General features: G+C 34.3%; 1 pseudogene across 1 annotated transcript; it reads left to right on the forward strand.

The window, feature by feature from the left end:
• Nucleotides 1-1,335: 1,335 nt before the first annotated feature.
• Nucleotides 1,336-5,523, forward strand: LOC143591303 (cytochrome b-c1 complex subunit 7-1, mitochondrial-like; annotated as a pseudogene). The gene is made up of 4 exons (XR_013145639.1): nt 1,336-1,428; nt 1,510-1,667; nt 1,743-1,790; nt 5,174-5,523. The product of XR_013145639.1 is annotated as a cytochrome b-c1 complex subunit 7-1, mitochondrial-like (transcript).
• The last annotated feature ends 1,152 nt before the right edge of the window (nt 5,524-6,675 follow it).

Consider the following 6,675-nt stretch of genomic DNA (forward strand, 5'->3'; position numbering starts at 1 on the left):
ATGTACAAGTGATACTGAACTGGTTGAACTAACACCAATTTTAAAAATTTTCTAACGTGTGTTATACAGCTTAATCCACACACAGATTTTTTTTCCTCATATTGTGAAAATCCATATCAATTTTAATCCAATTATCTGATTCAGCGTCACTAGTTCCTAGTGGATCAATACAAACCCTAAACCTTGTAACTTGCGTAACGATTGCCCTAATTGTTCAAACAACACATGTATACTTTCAAATTACATAATTACAAGAAGGTATTACATACATGCATATTTATTGTGCAATTTTTAAAATAAGTATAAGTTATTTAGCTTCATATATACAGATAGTCAATCAAATATAACTCACTTCACCAACCATGATGCAACAAAAATACATCATATAGATGCTATAATCAACCATCAAAGACAGAAAATCAATCCGTTGTTGTGTGTACGTTGATTTAGATGAACATAGCAAGTTGTATAATTATCAAAACTAAAAATCAAATGATGGTTAAGAATTGTTCGACATTGAAGGTGAGTCAATAGTTTTAGGGTTACCTTTCAAGCATGATAATCGATTGCAAAAAGGGTCTAGTGAAGTTAGGGTTTCACAAATAAGGTTATATGGTATTGTATTGAAAATGTTTGACCCGTGTAAAAACGATGATGGGGAAGAAAGGGAATATGATTTGATGGTGTTGAAAGCCTCGATTATCATGTTACAAATATAGAACTACGCGTATGGCAAGAACAATTAATTGGTTTGATAAAGAGATATTAAATAAGGGATATTATAACCCGTTTAAAGGCTAAACGGGTCAAAACTGGGTTAAATCAATGAGAGCTCACCATTTAAAAATCAAGCAAATCCGATGACTCCAAAAAAGGGGGAGCGACCACATCGCGACAAGTAGGATTTTTAAGCTTTCCTTTACATTATATATTATGAATTAATTTTTTGTAGTATTTATTGCTATAGAATCATGTACTTTTGAGTTGAAGTTGCGTTGATATGCAATTACAGGGTAAACAAAGGCATTTTTCAGTCAAATCTAGTACGAGTAAAAAATCGGTTTTTAAAACATTATCTAGTTGTTTGTCAAGAAAGCCTTAAAAACATTAATAATTGAAAAGTCTGTGGTTTAGAAAAGGAAAATGGTTGTGAAGAAGAAAAAAAAGAAATAAAAGAGGAGGTTGGTAGAGCATTTGGGGGCTTATAGAATGAAATGGGCCTGGACGAAGGAGTATCTATCAATCTCACAAATCATAACCTTGCTTGCTTACTTCCTTTCAGTCGAGTAGTCTTTAAAGAATTCTAGATCTGATAATTCAATTCAATTCAATTCAATGGCGTCTTCGTCTAAAGTGGTGAAAGCGATCTTAGATCCCAAGACAAACTGGTTCGCAGCTCTTCACAAGAAAACCATCTTCGAAAATACGGTCAGTCTTTTTTTTTCTCTTTTGTAAATAAATAAATAATTTGCTGAATGTGGGTATGTATTTAAAATAAATAAATAAAAGGTTTGCGATATGATGATTTGTTGGATCCAATGGAGTCGTTGGATATCAAGGAAGCATTGGGTCGGCTGCCTCGTGAGGTTGTCGACGCTAGAAACCAGCGCCTCTTGCGCGCCATGGATCTCTCCATGAAGCACCAGGACCTTCCCAAACAACTTCAGGTTACTTTCTTTCTCGTTATAAATATTTGTTTTAATGCAGCATTTTCAAATTGTACTGTGTTGTTTTTGTCACAGGCTCAACAGACTCCATTCAGGAGTTATCTTAGTGACATGCTAGCCCTGGTAACTGTATTTTGTTATGCTAGTCGCTTAAGTATTTATCATTTTAACATATGAAATGATTGTTTTATTGACCCGGCCATTTAGTTTACTTCTCTCCCGTTTACAAGATTGTCCCTTTTAAGTTGGATCTTTAATAGAATACCTATGAACAATAGGGTAACCATCAAATTCAAACACGTAACAATATGCCATTTCTCTTTTTCAAATTTGTTGGATTTACTAGCTAAATTACAAGGTTGTTTTTATCATTAACTTTTGTGTAATGCAAAAATAGTTTTATAATAAGGTCGCAATTATGAAATTTGGAACTCAGTGGCTAAGCAGAGCTTGATTTTAAAAAGTTCTAGGCGTTTGGGCCCCAAAAGCGAGGTGTGCCTTTCACATGGGGACGGTTTCGAAAAAAATAAACGTTAAAGGCTGTTATGGTTTTTGAGGCATGAAAAGGATGCATGTGAACGAAATCTTAACTTTGTGATGGTAAAGGACCCTTAAGACTAAGATAAGTACCAGAAACTAAAGATTGGGAACTAAGATTTTATTGTAGACATGTAGTTGCTACCTAGGTTAAGGGATTTACATTATACCATCTTGTCAATAAAGCATACATGTGCATTTTCCAACACCTTTTTAAAACGCTGATTTAGTATCTTGACCAATTCTAGCTATAATGTATATATGTGTCGGCCCTTGGGTGGGCAAAAGTGAAATTGCCCTACTTTTGACGTTATATTACTAATTTCGTGAAAATAGCATAAAATAGTGGCGGAAGGTTAATTAGGCATATCATGTGGTGGCGATGATAGCCGAAAGACAAGGGTACATACACCAATCGGTCGGGGTCTTAATGGTTGAGTGTTGTGTGCCTTGTGTCCAAGGCTTGATGCAAAACTGCTATCGAGCCAGGGGTCTCACTGTCTCCATCTTACTCTCCTCAGACCCTACCATAACTTTGCTATTGGTGGGATTTACCGAGTACGATGATGATGACTAATTTCTAGACTACAGTGTTAAGGGAGACGCCCATTGTAGAAAGTACTATATGGATCAAAGAAAAGGGGAGCAACAGGGAAGACCCTTATGACATTGTTATACGGGCATTATTAGTGGCGGGGTTTATAATATATGTGACCATTTTTGATTCGTAAGAGTGTACACAAAGAGTGGATTAGTGGAATTGATGTCTAAACACGTAAAATAACTCCAAATAAAACGTATGAGAACAATTCATTAGAGTTTTAGGTATTTAGGATTATTTGTTTAAATAGCATTGTTGAGCTACTTGAGTATGGGATCACTATCTGCAAAGGTATTTTACTATCATAATTTTATTTTTGTATAATGTATTTGTAAATAAGAGTGGAACCTACTCCACTATGTTATTGACTTTTCTCAAATACAGCTTACGTGCACTTTCTCTTGTTCTTGTATTGTAATTTTTGCGTGTTTCTACTTTAGTTACTTACAAATCAAATTGGGTGATAGTTTTCTTCCTCAAAAGAAACCACAAACATTAATTTAGCAGAGAAGCAATTGCTGCATCTGATGCAATAGAACTATGCAAGATATGAACACTAGTTTTCTTTCTTAGTTTTCTGCAAGATGATTCGCTCCCCACCATTGACCATGCTATTCGCTCACCGCTCATTTTTTCTTTGATCTAAACATCACTTTTGGCAACACATCTCTTCCCCACCACGGTAGTCTTGGAATTAGTCATGATATATAAATGAAGTCTTAGGAAATGCATTTGTACGTATTATCGGCATGCTTTTATTTAAACTTGGAAGGCTCTTAGGAAGTTCATTGTGTTGCTTTTGCCACATGGAATTTCTTCCACATTTGATTGAAGCCTAAAACAAGTACGTTTTTTTTCTACTAATATTATAAAGTGGGAAGTCCCCTTTGGACACACACTTACCCTATACTTTAGTTATTTATATTATTTGTGTGTGTTATATATGTGTGCGTGTGTGTATATAAATCATATTTTTATGAATAACAGTAATATTTATTTGATTTATTTATTAACAACTTTATGTATGGTAAAATTTGTTATATAACTCATTTAGGGTTTAAGTTCATTTCCCATACGAGGCTTGAATTTTTTTTAGTTGAGCTTCAAGTAAACGCTGAAACCGTTTAGGCTTGTGTTTAACTTAGATAGATAACGAGTGGCCCTGGTCTCAAAAAGCGTGCATGGCTTGTTGCTTTTATGTACTACACGAACTACTTATTACCTTGATTACTTTTGTTCATGCTTTTAACTGAATAAAACATTCATGTTTTATGTTATAGTTTTTATCAAAGTTGACACTAAGCTTTTCATATTTTAATTGTTTTACATTTTTCATATTTTATGTTATACTTTTTTGTCAAAGTTAACACTTAAAACTAAACTTTTTCTATTTTCTTTATTTCATATTTGCTTTAGTTTTTGAATTTTATTTGTCGTACCTATAGCTCTGTTCGTTGTAAATTGAGTGTATTATAGAGATTTTATGCTTCTGTAGGTTGTGCATAGAGGTTATTTTATATTAAACCATAGTTATTAAAAGCGAGCGCTTTTTGCGTATAAGTGCATTTAAATTGTCAGGCGCATTAATTGCGATTTGCATGCCACGGTCATTTAAAGCACAGTCATCTTTTCTCAAACTTCCCCATACGTATTAAATGCCATTTAAAAACATGTTCCTATTCTCTAGGAGTCCTTAAAACTCCATTTAAAAACATGTTCCATGCGTATTAAAAACCATTTTGGTTTTTCTATGTTTTGGACTTTGGTTTTTGGTTTTTCTAGTTATTATGATGTACTTGGTACTACTTCATGTTTTGGATTTTGGTTTTTGGTTGTTTTATAAATTATTTGAAGAATGATTGTATGTGTTCCTCATAAGATGTTCTATTTAAGTTAAAATTTTTGTTTTTTTAATGTGCGCTTTTTTTTAAAAAAAAAATCGGGCGTTTTATTTGTGCTTATCGCATTTGATAACTATGTATTAAACCATATATAAAGCTTATATATGTCTTATTATGGGTATGTGATTATTGAAAGCTTGAAACTTACAAGAAATGTTTTCATGTAAATTCTTTATCTGTTATAAAATTCCATTCGAAATCTAATTTTTTTTTACAAAAATCTAAGTTTTTTTTATAGAAACCTTGGGGTTGTATGAGATAGATGACTGATATGTAACAACCAAAGCGGTGAAGAAGTTATGAATTGTTTGCTTATAATCATGCTTAGATTTCTATGTATTTATATATTATAACGGGCTACTTCTTTTTATTTGGTATTTTATCTAGAACTGAGAGAAGTAATATAAATAAGTAGATAAACGCGGTTATGTCTGAGACATTTTTCTCGTTTTTTTTTGCATTTACAGGTGGAGAGGGAGAAAGTGGAGCGCCAAGCCCTAGGAGCATTGCCTCTCCAGCAACGCACCTTACCTTAGCTTCTTTACTTGATCATCTGCGTTTGGTGATAATAGTAACAATAATAATCCTGAGAAAACCCGGGTTTGTTTTATTATTATTGCTGATTGATATTATGTGCTCAACCTGTTTGTTGCTGATGGTTCATGTGTTATCTCTTGATATAAAACAAACACGCATGTGTAAAATCATATGCTACTTTCAAAAGGCATGCATATGGTTGCCGAACAAGTAGATGGTTGTGTTGGAATAATTCTGATTAGATAAAGTCGGTTTGGTTAGGTTAGGTTCTCAGGGTTTTAGTTTATTTGTTTATCTAAGTTTGTATCAGGTTAAATTGGGTCTTGGTTATTTAATTGATATGTTTTGCTTGCTAGTAATGAGATTAGCAAGAAGTTTTCGGTATGCAAGTTAAAAGAGTTTTGGTATAGATAAATTGGTAGGGTATGAATGTATTATGTTATGTATTTGGTCTGTAAACACTCATGTACAAAGCCTAAACTTAAACCAACAGTATATGATAAGATGAAGCCCTGAGTGCCTCATTTGGTTGGGTTATGGAGTATTTTAGCTTTAAGTTGAGGTTGGTAGCATTGATTGTATCATTACAATTTGTATGTAATGACCCAACCCAACCCAAATGGTCAAAGAACGAATTCTTTAGGTTATTTCATTTTCTAATAGTTGTAAAATGATTATTTATACCGGACTGAAGTACTTCTTTCACTAAGCTTACTGCAAAGATTATAGGACACTTTACTCGATTCACAGCTTTCTGATAGAAATTTAATTTTGTTTTCAACGACTCTCTCTTTCACCTGCTATTTCTCACATTGGCTATCCTTGCTCTTATGATGACCAACTTGGGAATGCGTCGGCTAATTTATCAACACTGACGGATTTTGGTGATTTAATTTGGTATCAAATTCGGGTTTCTAGGATCCATGCCCTTTACATTCGGGTCATCATGATTCGACTTCTACCTGATCTGCTCAGCTGGGCAATCGGCCAGCTGTGACAATTCAACTGTTAGTTGCACAAAAAACCCCAGCTGTGACAATTCAACCGTTAAGAGTTGCACAAAAAACCTGAAACCGGTTTTTTTATACCCGGGTTTTTAATATCCGAACCCGTACCCGACCCTACCCGTAGGGGTACGGATAGGGTATGCATTTCGGTACTAAAACCCGAGCCGGACCCGATTTGTACCCGAAAACCGAACCGGTTCCATACCCGGAACTAGAGGTGCACAAAAAACTCGTACCTGGAACCGGACCCGAAAAAATACCCAAAACCAAAATCGACCCTACCCGTAGGGTATGAATAGGGTATGCCTTTTGAGCTCAATACCCGTACTCGATTTATACCCGTAAATACCCGGAACTAGTCATACCCTATACCTATACCCGGTTATACTCGATACAAATTTTCTAATACCTGAAATAATACATGA

Source organism: Bidens hawaiensis, unplaced genomic scaffold (genome assembly GCF_021521415.1).
Source record: "Bidens hawaiensis isolate Kalapana, Puna unplaced genomic scaffold, B.hawaiensis_p1.1 tig00039536_1, whole genome shotgun sequence".
Classification (NCBI taxonomy): Eukaryota; Viridiplantae; Streptophyta; class Magnoliopsida; order Asterales; family Asteraceae; genus Bidens; species Bidens hawaiensis.